Raw genomic sequence first — 12,863 nt, 5'->3', positions numbered from 1 at the left:
GCACAACCTTTGGGGCCGTGGAGGCTCCTCCCGGCCCAGAAGTGGAGCGGCCCTGGGGGGCGGGGGGGGGGGGGGGGGGGGGGGCTCGGGGACGTTGGGGTTGAGTGCTGGGCGGGACCGGATGGGGAGGGGCGCGGGGAGGGGGTGGGGCTCTGGCGGGGCGGGTAGGTCCAGCCAAGGTCCACTTCGGCCGCTGGGCGGCGCAGGGCGAGCCTGACGACCCCCGGGAGCCCCTGAACCGGTGTAGCTTGTTTTCTTCCCTGGGAAGGTCGGAATTTGATGGTAGCCCCGACAGGCCACGTGGTGGTGCCTCAGGCGGGACGGATGGCCCGTGTGGTCGCACTGCCCGCCCCTCCTCCTACCCGCTCTGGCCCTCGACCCCCAAGGAGCAGGGGCCCGGCACACTGACAGGGTAGGGTCTGGGCTATGCAGAAGTGAGGAAACAAGAGACAAGGCTGAGCCGACGGGCACGAGTCCATCATTGTTTCGCAATAGTCCATGATGTACGCACGGAACCGACTGTATGTAATGTATAAGTAAAGATAAGGGCGTTCTGTGTTTAAAATCTGGGTGACGTTGCCTGGCGGGTTGGATTGCTCTCGATGTGGAGTCATTTTTCTTGTTGCTAAAGAGCCTTTTCTAATTATTTGGATAGTGAGTGGGGCCAATTTGTACGTTAAGGATCACACCCCTCTGAGGTGGGGAAGGGGACCTTTCTAGCGACACTTGGGTGTTGGTTACAGTGCTTTGCAGGCAATCAGGAAATGTCTGTCTGAGATTTAAATGCATGTGACGTTTGGCAGGGCTCACGTTTTTAGGAGGTGGCCCCAAAGAGACACACACCTGTTTTGGTAAACGCCCATGGGGACGGGACCAGAAACAACCAGACTGTCCCCACGGGGGACAGTTAAATAGATGAACTCTGACACACACAGCAACTGTGCAGCCCAGTGAAAAGAGTGAGGCCCATTTGTGTGTAAGGTGGATGGTCTCGGGGCGGGAGGCGTGTATAGCTTCGTGGTTTTAAATCCAGCTTTCAGCCCGTTACAAGGGCAAGCTCACTTATCACCATCACAAGCTCAGGGTGCAGCTATTAGGATCCTCTTTTTACAGAGGAGGAAACTGAGGCACAGAGAGGCCAAGTACTGGAATATTTTCTAGTGTGGTACACAAAAGACTGACGATACCGGGTCCACCTCTGGGACAAGCAGTGTCGACAAGCGTTAATTATTTTCATTCTGTAACCTTTCTTTGTACACTTAAAGTCTCAAATGTCAAGCTGACAAAAACAACAATCAAACCTTTTTTGGAGGGTGCCCTTTTACCCCCTCCGTCCTTCTCTGCCCCGAGAGAAAACCTAGTTCTGGGAGAGCGCGGGGCAGGGCAGGGCGTCGTCACAGCTCTTTCTGGGGCCTTGCTAGGGCCCGCTCCCCAGCCTGCAGGCTTCACCTGGAACCTTCCCTGTGCCTCTGGGAGGGCAGTGGGTTGATTAAGAGTAGGCACGGGGGTCCAGCCTAATAGGCCCAGTGCCAGCCATGCCGTGCTCGCCGCGTGACCCCGAGCTGTGACCCTGCTGCCAGGAGGGGGAACAAAGTGCACGTCTACCTGCTGGGCCTCTTGTAAAAAGAGACCAGACACAGGCCTTGAGCTCCTCCCTCCTCCCCACTCCTTTCTGACCAGGTGAGTGTGATGCTGGAGTTGGAGCATTCCACCACCCCACCCCCCCTGCCCCGCCCCCTCCCCGGCCCCGGGCGGACAGACAGAGGCCCTAAGGAAGACACACGCTGAGGAGAAAAGAAGCTGCATCCCTGGAGTTGCCGCTGGACCGCCTGGCAGGTGGGTGGGGCCTTTCGCGTCTGGATTGTGTTAAGTGCAGTGATTTTAAAGCACTCGCGTTGATTTTTCCAGGTGGGTAGCCCAAAGCGTTTCTGCTTCAGGGAGTTGAGATCATGCAGGTAAAACGTATAACTACACACAGGGTGCTCAGTACCTTGGAACTGACCGTTCTTCCCGGGTGGCCGAGACGCTGAGCAGCAACGAGGGTCACCCGTCCTCCTGTCCTAGGGAGAAGGCAGCCGGTCGGGCCGCCGTCTGGGTCTGTGCTGGCGCTGGGAGGTCCCCGCCCTACCCTGAGCCCCTGGAGAGGCCCACGTGGGACCAGCCTCTGGGGCGCCGCTGAGGCACTGCAGCTGCGCTATGACACCAAGGGTGCCCGAGCCCCTGCCCCTACTCCACGCCCCACCCCGGGAGTCCTTCCAGGCCTCTGTGGCGGGAATTTGTGGTCAGAACTCAGCGGAAGGGCCATGAGGGCAGCTGGGACCTTCCTCCACTGAGGAAATATTGAGCATCGCCAGGTACACTGAGGCGACACAGGTGATGAGGGGAAGGCCATTTCACATGGTGCTATGAGCTGAGAAGGCCACACGATGGGCGGTGCCAGAGGGTGACAGGCGCTGGAGGTCAGGGGGCCTGCCGGCAGGCTGAGGAAGGCGAAGCCAGGGGTGGGGGTCACAGGAGGGGCGCATTTGGCCCCCGGTAGCATTTCAGCTCCCCAAGGACCTGGGTTATTGTCTGTTTCGTCAAGGCTGTTCCCGTGCCTGGGATAGGACCTGGCCAGAGGTAGGTGCTGCATCGGTATCCCTTGAATGAATGGGCAGCAGGAGTGTGCGGATACGCAAGGGCAGAGACGTCAGGCTGCAGAGTGGGAGTTAAGCAGATGAAGAGGGCAGACATGAAAGAAGAGAGCGCGGGAGAGAGAGAGGCACGGTTTCCAGGCCCTGCTTCCCAGCCCTCGTCGGGCTCTCCTCCACCCCAAGCCTGTGCACTCTGTTTCTTTACGGGAAGCTGCCTCTGTCCTTCACTCACCCACGTGTCCTGCGCTGCACGTCTCCGAAGCAGCTCCGAGTCTGTTCCCACCACAACCCCTGTGCCCGAAGCCTCCTTAGTCTTAAGCCGGGGCATCAGAGAGCTCTGGCCAGAGATGAGGCCCCTTCCCTGCCCCGGGACAACCGCACCTTGTCTGTGTCGTGGACTCTGCTTTCTGCACCCGTGTGCCCGTTCGGGTCACTGCCTGGTCCAGGATTGGCTGCCCTCGCCCTGGGACAGGGAGCATTTGTGGGTCAGTGAGTCCCAGGGGGTTCTAACGTTCCGCCAGGCTGAGGACCCCTGGCCTGCATCATGACACTGCTGCTCAGCAGCGACACATGGGCCACCGTAGAACATAGTTCACGAGGCATCCGCTGGCCTCAGCTGGACTTCGAGGTCGGGCCGAGGATGGGAGGGTTGGTGCTGCTGGTGCCTGTGATTGCGGCTGCGACCACAAGCCTTCAGCTTGGGGGTTGCCGGCACACAGGCACGTGGTGGTCAGCGCGGGGACCACAGGTGCCGCCAGAGAGCAGATGCACCAAATGTGGGGGGCCTTCCCTCCACTAAGTGACTGGCTTCCCAGGTGCTGTCTTGTCAGGCACACCTCAGGGCTCATCTTGGCTCACCACTCAGCAGAGAAGCAGACTTTGATAAGTTCATACCACCCCCTTCCAAAACTGACCCAGGAGGAGACTTCCCCTGGATTGAGATCTGATCAACATATTCCTAGTCCCAGCACCAAACTGGGGGGTCCTGGGACCCCTTCAGTTATGTGGTCACCACTTCCGGGGTCAGGATGCCAGGAATGTTTTCCGGTTTCACCAGGGGATGTGGTCTAATTTTGTGGCAGGCAGAGCCACTTCATTTTGCCAGTTAGAGGAGGGGGCTTGTGGGTACAGTTCTGATTTCCTCCAGGGATCCCTCAGGGCTCACTGCGCCCGGGGCTCACCGTCAGCCTGTGTGCGCCAGGAGGACCCCGCCTGCAGCAGCCGCCTCTTCTGACTGGTTGGTCCATGTGCCAGTTGGTCTGGGGTCTGTTCTCATGGGTTGAGTGTCTGTTCTGAGTGGCTGGTATCTTCTTCTTTATTTAACTGATATATTTTTTTATTGACATATAGTTGATTTACAATGTTGTGTTAATTTCTGCTGCACAGCAAAGTGATTCAGTTATACACATGTATACATTCCTTTTTAAAAATAATCTTTTCCATTATGCTTTACCGTAGGGTATTGAATGTAGTTCTCTGTGCTGTACGGTAGGACCACGTTGTTTATCCATTCTGTATATAGAAGCTCACATCTGCTCACCCCAACCTCCCACTCCATCCCTCCCCCAGCCCTTCCCCCTGGCAAACACCAGTCTGTTCTCTATGTCCGTGAGTCTGTTTCTGTTTCATAGAAAGGTTCATTTGTGTCATGTATACATTCCACATATAAATGATTCCATGCAGTATTTGTGTTTCTCTGTATGACTGACTTCACTGAGTATGATAGTGTCCAGGTCCATCCATGTTGCCGCAGATGGCCTTATTTCATTCTTTTTTATGGCTGAGCAGTACTCCATTGTATATACGTACCACATCTTCTTTATTCCTTCATCTGTTGGTGGACATTTAGGTTGCTTCCATGTGTTGGCTATTGTGAATAGTACTGCTATGAACATAGGGGTGCGTGTATCTTTTTGAATTATAGTTTTGTCTGGACATATGCCCAGGAGTGGGATTGCTGGATCATGTGGTAGTTCTATTTTAGTTTTCTGAGGAACCTCCATACTGTTCTCCGTAGGGGCTGCACCAATTTACATTCCCACCAACAGTGTAGGAGGGTTCCCTTCTCTCCACACCCTCTCCAGCATTTATTATTTGTAGAGTTTTTAAGGACGGCCATTCTGACCGGTGTGAGGTGGTACCTCGTTGCAATTTTGATATGCATTTCTCTAATAATTAGCGATGTTGAGCATCTTTTCATGTATTCTTCTTCTTCCTTTTCTTTTTAAAAAATATTTATTTATTTATTTGGCGGCACGCGGGATCCTCGTTGCCACGTGCGGGATCTTTGTTAGAGCGTGCAGGATCTTACGCTGTGGTATGCAAGATCTGGTTCCCTGCCCAGGGATCAAACCCGGACCCCATGCATTGGGAGCTCAGCGTCTTAACCAGTGGACCACCAGGGAAGTCCCCTGTATGTCTTCTTTGGAGGAATGTCTGTTTAGGTCTTCTGCCCATTTTTTGATTGGGTTGTTTTGTTTTTTTGTTGCTGAGTTGTATGAGCTGTTTGTATATTTTGGAAGTTGAGCCCTTGTAGGTCTCATCGTTTGCAAATATTTTCTCCCATTGTGTAGGTTGTCTTTTCGTTTTGTTTATGGTTTCCTTCGCTGTGCAAAAGCTTGTAAGTTTGATTAGGTCCTATTTGGGTTTTTTGTCTGTATGTTTGTTTCTATTGCCCTGGGAGACTGACCTAAGAAAACATTGGTATGATTTATGTCAGAGAATGTTTTCCCTACGTTCTCTTCTAGGAGTTTTATGGCGTCATGTCTCATGTTTACGTCTTTACCGCTGGTGCCTGTTCTGACTGGGTTGTGTCTGTGCCTCACCAGCTGGGACAAATGTAGATTTGATTGCATCACTGGGTGGTCCCCTCCTGACCCCTGACCTGTCACTCCAGCCCAGCAGTGGGCACGCCGATGGTTTCCCTGTGCTGGCTGATGGTGAACGTGCTGTGATGTGGCACTGAGGGGCTTGCCTGAGGGTGTAGGCAGTGGCCACGTTGTTCGTATCCTTATCGCCATCTGCAGAGGTTCCTGTGGGGACAAAGGGGAGAAGAATTGATGGTGTCAACAGCTAACAACCAGCACGACCAAACAAATTAATATAAAATCTAAAACTAAGGACTTCGCTGGTGGTGCAGTACTTAGGAATCCACCTGCCAGTGCAGGGGACACGGGTCCGGGAAGAGCCCTGGTCCAGGAAGATCCCACACGCCGTGGAGCAGCTAAGCCCATGCACTACAACTACTGAGCCTGTGCTCTACGGCCCGCGAGCTACAACTACTGAGCCCACGGGCCACAACTACTGAAGCTTGTGCACCTAGAGCCCGTGCACCGCAACAAAGAGCGGCCCCCGCTCGCTGCAGCTAGAGAAAGGCTGCGCACGGCAACAAAGACCCAAGGCAGCCAAAAATAAATAAATAAATAGTAAATAAATGTATTTAAAAAGACTCTAAAATTAAATATCTTCGCTTTTTAGTCTACTCACTATGAAGATAACAAAACTGCATCAGGTGATGTCAGTGGCAGCTCAAATACTTCACCAAAGTCTTATAATTATTCCCAAATGATTTGTTTACTTTCTCAGAAATCTTCACGTCATCCTTTGATGTGACTGTCACTATAGGAACCCTGTGCACCATTAACTTCAGGGGCTGAGAAACTGTTAGGTGGCTGAGGGGAGGGCTGTCTTCTATATCCCATCTTTCCATCTGTCGCACTGCTCTCGGGTCCCTTCTGTCCTCCCTTTTCCCCTACCGTTGTCAGGGGAGTCCTGTCTGGACCCTGGCCACGCTGCGGGAGCTGGGGCTGAGCACACAAACCAGAGGGAGAGAAGTGGTGAGGCTGGGCCGACGGGTTCGGGGCAGTGTGTCCTGGTTGCTAGAACCAAGCCTCTGGTGTCTGGTCCACGGAGAGGACCCCAAATGGCTTTGCGCGTCAGGAGGGCGATCCGAGCACAGCCTGTGCTGCCTGGTGAGTGGCGTGGAGGCCCAGGAGGAAGCGTTAGTGGCTGCTGGTCGCAGGCCAGGAGGGGACAGAGCACATCCTCTCACAGCTCCCTTTGCTACGAAATGCCCAGTACCTCCCGTGAACCTCAGCGTCCATCCCCAGGTGTCGGTCGGAAACGATGGGTATATGGACACGGCAGTGCTGCCTGTGGTGCCTCGTGAGACCAACAGAAGCTTCCGGACAAGCAGCTGCTGGGGCGCCGCCAAGTCTGCGAGTAGGCTGGCGCCTGGGGAGGGAGAGCCGGAGGGAGTCCTGCCGGCCCCGGAATCAGGAGCAGTCAGTCAGGTTGCTGCTGCTTTCAGGGGCACGAATTGGGAGCATGAAGGGAATGGGGCCAGAGCAGCCGCGGGGGAGGGTCTGTGAGCAGCAGGGACACGGCAGGGGTGCGGCCGCCAGCAGGCGACCCCGGACAACAGCAGCCCCACGATCCCCGAAGGGCCCCCGTTCTTTGTGGCCCTTGTCGACCCATCTCTGTGGGATTCTGCCTGTGGCCCCCCGAGCCCCCCAGCCCCATTGCTGTGGAGCAGGGTCTCTGCTGCTTGAAACCACAAAAACCTTTGCAGTCCTGGAGCTGTCCCCTGCTCATGTCAGGGGGAACCTTCAGGGCAGTAAGAGTTTCTTTGATATTCGTACTTTAGTTTCCCAGAGTCTTCATATTTCCCCTGATTTTGCTGCCGTGTGTCCCTGAAACCCTCTGTTGTCTCATGGGGTGGGCTTCCTCCGTCACAGACCCCTCAAAGGCCTCCCGCCGGGTGAACGTGGGCTTGTCACTCGGCTGCACAGTCTCCACGGGGCCCCTTGTCCCACCCTTGCTGTCCCCAAGCTGGGTCTAGAGAAGGCCCGTCCCAGCAAGAACCCACTTTCTGGCTTTATCTCTCGTCCCAACGACCGGGGAGTCTTCCAGCCTCGGAAAGATCACTCAGGGTTTCCTGCTTCAGTGCTCATGGCAGAGAGCTCGCGTCCTCACAGGAAGCGCTGCAGCTGCACGTGACCCGTGACCACGCTCCCAGGGACGGACCACGAGGGGTGATGGGTGAGCTCCTGCACCACTTGCCTGAAGGCACTTTGCCCCCCAGCCCCTTCCTTCTCCCCACTCGGGGGTGGAGTGTGGGCCTGGCCACGAACTCGCTTTGACTGTGGGTGAGGGCGTCCTGGAGTGAGAGCAGGGAGGGGGACCTGGGTCCCCAGTGAGGCCACCCAGCGAAGTGAGGCTTCATCTGGGCCTTAGTTGGGCTCGGAGGGTATGGCCGAGGGTCTGCTGGACGGGACACCACATGTAGAGGGCCCTCAGCCTCATATGGATGGCAGCAGTGACTGTGCTGAGAACTTCCTGTACCAACCCAACAGCAGGGGAAGTGGAGGCTCCAGGGCTTCATGGTAACTAAGTGCAGAGCAGGGACTTGACCGAGCTGACCCGGTGGCTTGGGTCCTGCACGCTCACCACTGGAGTGACGGGACCTGCTTGTTCTCTCTGCTCAGCCCTTCTTGCCACCTTCTCCTCCACCCCACACCCTTATTTTTGCTGCAAGAGTCATGCCTCTCTCTTTATTATGTATCTTTGCAGCTAATATTTGTGGTAGAAGAGGTCTACTGTGCCATCAGAAGCCGGCATCTCATGGAATCCCCAGCCTCTTCCACGACCGTAGAGCTGGTTCCTGACACCCAGCTCTGCCCACCTCCACCTCTGCAGCTCTCATGTGTGGTACCTGCAAGATAACAGGTGCTCAAAAAATGTTTCATGGCTTTCCCGGGTGGCGCAGTGGTTGAGAGTCCGCCTGCCGATGCAGGGGACACGGGTTCGTGCCCCGGTCTGGGAAGATCCCACATGCCGCGGAGCGGCTGGGCCCGTGAGCCATGGCCGCTGAGCCTGCGCGTCCGGAGCCTGTGCTCCGCAATGGGAGAGGCCGCAGCAGTGAGAGACCCGCGTACTGCAAAAAAAAAAAAAAAAAAGTTTCATGAATAACTTCAGAACTCAGCGGTTGTCTGACATATTTAGAAAAGGAGTGGCCGCCCCTATTGCCAGCACCCCTGAAACCCCGCAGGAGACACAACCTAGTGTGGTCCCTTCTCTCGCCTGGGGGAGCGTCACACCAGCCGCCCTGTCTCCCTGCCTGTAACAAACACACCATAAGGAGGCTCGCTGGCCCCTGGGCCAGTGATGCTGTAAAAACCCGGCCTTGTCCTTGTGAGATTTGGTGTGAAGACAACACAGAAACAGAACCAGCAAAGAAGGATCCTGGTCAGGAGTAAATCCCTCTCCATAGTGACCCTGTGAGACCCCAGCACTCCCTCTGCTAAGCCTGCTCCGGCTGTTTGGGAAGGGGCCCTTGTGACTCTCCGGGCAGCGGGTGGGAGGGATAACCCAGTCTCTCTTCTGCCTCCTGAGACCAAGGTGGGCATCAGGGAAACAGCCACACCTCCGACGGGGGTCCAGAGCGGGTGTCCCGAAGGACAGGACCTAGCCATCCAGTGAGGCCAGGTCTTGTCCACACCGCACTGACCTGCTGGAGGGTCTTGGGTTTCCTGGCCTCCAGCACTCCCACCGCCAACCCCAGCCTGCAGCGTCTCGGGAGCCCCTCGCTGGCAGCCCCCCCAGGGGCAGAAAGCCGCACAATCACGGAGAAGGACGATAAGCACGCAGGACAGGTGAGACCAGCAGTGAGTGTCCCATGTCCCCTCTGCTCCCCAGGGAGCACCCCAGCCCCGGGCCAGCCATGGCCTTTGTCCTCTTCGGCAGTGTCTTTGCAGTTAATAGTCCCAGACACCTTCCTCTGGAGGGGAAGATGCAGTGACCGCGGGAGGGGTGAGGGCGGGGTGTGCTTTAGCCCTAAACCCGGGAAGCTGCAGAACTTCCTTGAGCCCCGAATGCACCACATGGGTAACCCTACAGCAAGCCAGGCCAAGATCTCGACAGATTCTCTCTGGAAACACTTTTCATGTCCAACAAGAGCAGGTCTGTTAAACCCCAGTCCGACCCCGGGACGCGGGGCACGTTGTAACCATGGAAACTGAAGGGAAGGCGTTTGAGAGGCTTCTTCCTCGGTGTCTTCCCCAGTGGCCCCTGAAGGTACTGCACCCGGAGGAGAAGCGCTCGCTCTTGTCTCCTCACTTTGGGCCAGGCGGTGCCCACCCCTCACAGCCCCTGCTGCCCGCCTGCTTCTGAGTTGCATGGAAACCTACCGGTCACGAGGCCAAAGCGGGCTTGTCTTGGTGAGCAAAAACAGAGGCCGGTGACAAGGTAAGATGGGGGCTCAAAAGATTTCGTAGAAGAAAAACGTGCACGTGTGTTCCTGTGTGTGTGCACATGTGTCTGTGTGTGGTGACCAGATGCTGTATTAATTGGTGTTGCCTATACAATTATGAGTGGCTTTTATTTTCTGTATTTTCTAAATTTCTTTTTTTCTAAACACCTGCATATTACGAGAAAAAGAAAAAAACAGCAAAGCTGTTGACATCAAGCACGAGAGCTTGCAAAATAAGATCTTAAAGTACATATTTCAGAATGTTACAGGAGTTTTCTCTGGGTGATAGATGAACGGCCTCCTACTTTTGAAAACGAACTTAAGGAAACCTCTTTGGTAAGTTTTCAGGGGCCTGAGCTTTGAGGACAGCGTCTGTGGGTGACACCCTCCCCACAGGCAGCTCTGCCTCAGGTACTGCCTGGGCTAGTGGCCGACCAGGCGGAATCTGGCAGCCAAAGACCAGTTTACCCTCTTGTGCTCCGCGCTCACCTGCTCAGCTAGGGTCCCGGTAGAGCAGCAGGCCGGTGGGGCTGGCACAGCCATGGGGCCACTGCGGTCAGAGCGGCACATGTGATGGAGGCTGCTGGTGTCCTGTGTGGCCATCCAGGGCACGCGCAGTGTCAGGTGGAGGCCCTGCAGGCGTCCCGAGCCGAGCCCAGCGCGTGTCAGGCGGCGCACATTCCTCCGAGCCCCCCTTCAGCACGCAGCTGCCCGTGGCGGGAGGGTGTATAAGCCGCCAGCCCCCTTGCTAGAGGTGAGCCGAGACTGGGTGAGAGGCCGGAGTCCCTGTTTGCGCCTGAACTGTGGGGTCGCACACCATCGCCGCCACCACACAGGTCATCCATCTTCTGTGCAGGCCGCGGATGATGGGGGCCAGGGACTCGGGGCGTCTTGGGGGCTGGCGGCCTCACCAGGAATGGGGTTTATTGCCAGAGGGGAGGGGAGGGGAGGGGGCAGGCCTTGAACTGCCCAGCCTTGCAGGGCATTCTAGGGCCACCTCTGGTGGGAGGTGCAGGTGAGAAGCCCCTGGAAGTTTCTGGGGCCCCTCCCCCACAGTATTTCAGTCGAAGCCCCTCTGCCGGCATCACCCCCAACTCCGTCCCTCCCGTGGCCGCTGCTGAGAGCCGCAGAAGATGGAAAGGTTATGGTGCTTCTCTTCCCATAGGGAAACAAAGCCACAGACACACAGATTCCCTTAAAAAAGCATGAAAGAAAGGAGCCAATAATAGTGGATGTTGGTTATTGACATCCACATGGTTCACGTAGAGATGCTGCACAAGCCTGCACGGGGAGGGGGACTAAGGGCCGTTGTTCGCAGTCATGGGGTCTGGGCTCCCCGCTTCGGCCTTCCTGAACCCATTGTGGTGGGAACAGGACTGGGCCAAGTTAGGGCTCCCTCAGGGGCAGGGAGGTTGTTCAGAGAGGAGAGGATGGGGCCTCCTTTCTGTACCAGAACTGAGTTCTGGGTCTAAGCACAGCGTGGCCTCCTGGAGCTGTCAGTACCGTCACCTACCCAGCGGGAGAGGCTTCGTGCCACCTCGTCCTCACGTGCAGCCTGTGCACCTGCGCTGCTGGCTCCACGGGAGCCCTGAGCTCCCGGGGCCTCGGGGCCGTTAGCTGTGAGCCCACACTGTGCGGGCCTGCTCTGCTCACAGTGTGCCCCATTCTCCACCAGACTTCTCTTAGAAAAAGTGAGTTGAAGGATAAAATATTCAACAGTTAAGAATTTCAAGGTGGTGACACCGTTGCACTGAAGCACGCAGGCCCAGGTACACGGCACGTGCGTTAGAGAAGCTGCGGTGTGGGCTTCGAGGACACTGTGTGAAGGGGGGCAGGAGAGGTTCCGAGACTCACGGGTGGTCCGGTTCCTGCAGGCGCGGCTCCAGACTCCGTTCTCAGCAGGTGTGGGCGAGGGCCGCCTTTCCCAGGTGACTGTGTGTAGAGGGGCTCTGGGGCTGCCCAGGCTCAGCGGGAAGGGCAGCGGTGGGAAGGGAGGTTGCCCGCACTTAGCATCCTGACCTCTCACCTCCTCGTCAGGGCAGCTAAGTCTGCAGGTGAAGCAGCTGTGTCTGACCAGTGCCTGAGTGGCCCCTTCTTTGTCCAGCTCTAAAGACCTGGAAGACGTGGGCAGGGAGAGAATAACAAAGGGCGGGGCTTGCCCTCTCAGCCAGCCTCTGTGCCAGATTCTGCCTGTGCTTATCGATCAAACCAAAAGGCTGGCGCTCCCATCCCATTTTATAGATTAGAAAAGAGGCACAGAGAGGTTGAGCACCTTGCCATAGGTCACACAGCTGGTGAGGGCAGAGCTGAGAATTGACCCACTATGGTTGGATCTGGAGTCCACATGCTGTGCTGACCCTGAGGCGGCAGCAAAGAGAGAGCGAGGGAGACCAGATACCCCAGATTGAGCCAGGCACACAGGCGTGCACCCACACATGCACGAGGCCTTCACCTTGGAGGCTACAGAAGTCAGAGGAAACCAGAGAGGAATGAGGAGAGGCCAAGGGAGAATGCCCTTCCAGGGGTTCAGTTCCTACGGAGACCGGGGCTGCGAGTATGCGTTCTCTGTGGCCCTCTTGGACCCCACTGCTTTCAGTGATAAGGGGGGAATGAGGTACACAGTCTGGGCTTCAGATTTGTGTGGAGACAAAATTTATTAAAACAGGGGTCCAAAAACCATGAAGGGGATTGGTATGAACATCTCCAGGGCAAGTAAGACACCCTCTGCTGTTTATCTACCTTCTCTCTTATCATGAAAGCAGAGAATCTATGTAACCAGTTATTTCTGTGCTCATCACACTCTTAGGGAATGTAAGGGGTCATAGACTTCCTTTGAAGCTCCCTCAGAGCCGAGGTATGTGGTGGCTACATTTATCCTCCCGTGGCTAAGGTGTGGTTTATTGGTAATGACTCCCTCACCCTCCCTGCAAACAGAGGGCTTCTCCCCTGTGTGTGTCCTCTGGTGTCTGATGAGACTTGAC

Source organism: Aethalodelphis obliquidens, unplaced genomic scaffold, assembly GCF_003676395.1.
Source record: "Aethalodelphis obliquidens isolate GAN/ISIS:26980383/991018 unplaced genomic scaffold, ASM367639v1 scaffold20, whole genome shotgun sequence".
NCBI classification, from domain to species: domain Eukaryota; kingdom Metazoa; phylum Chordata; class Mammalia; order Artiodactyla; family Delphinidae; genus Aethalodelphis; species Aethalodelphis obliquidens.
The sequence above is the reverse complement of the archived record's forward strand: the minus strand, read 5'-3'. Positions refer to the sequence as shown.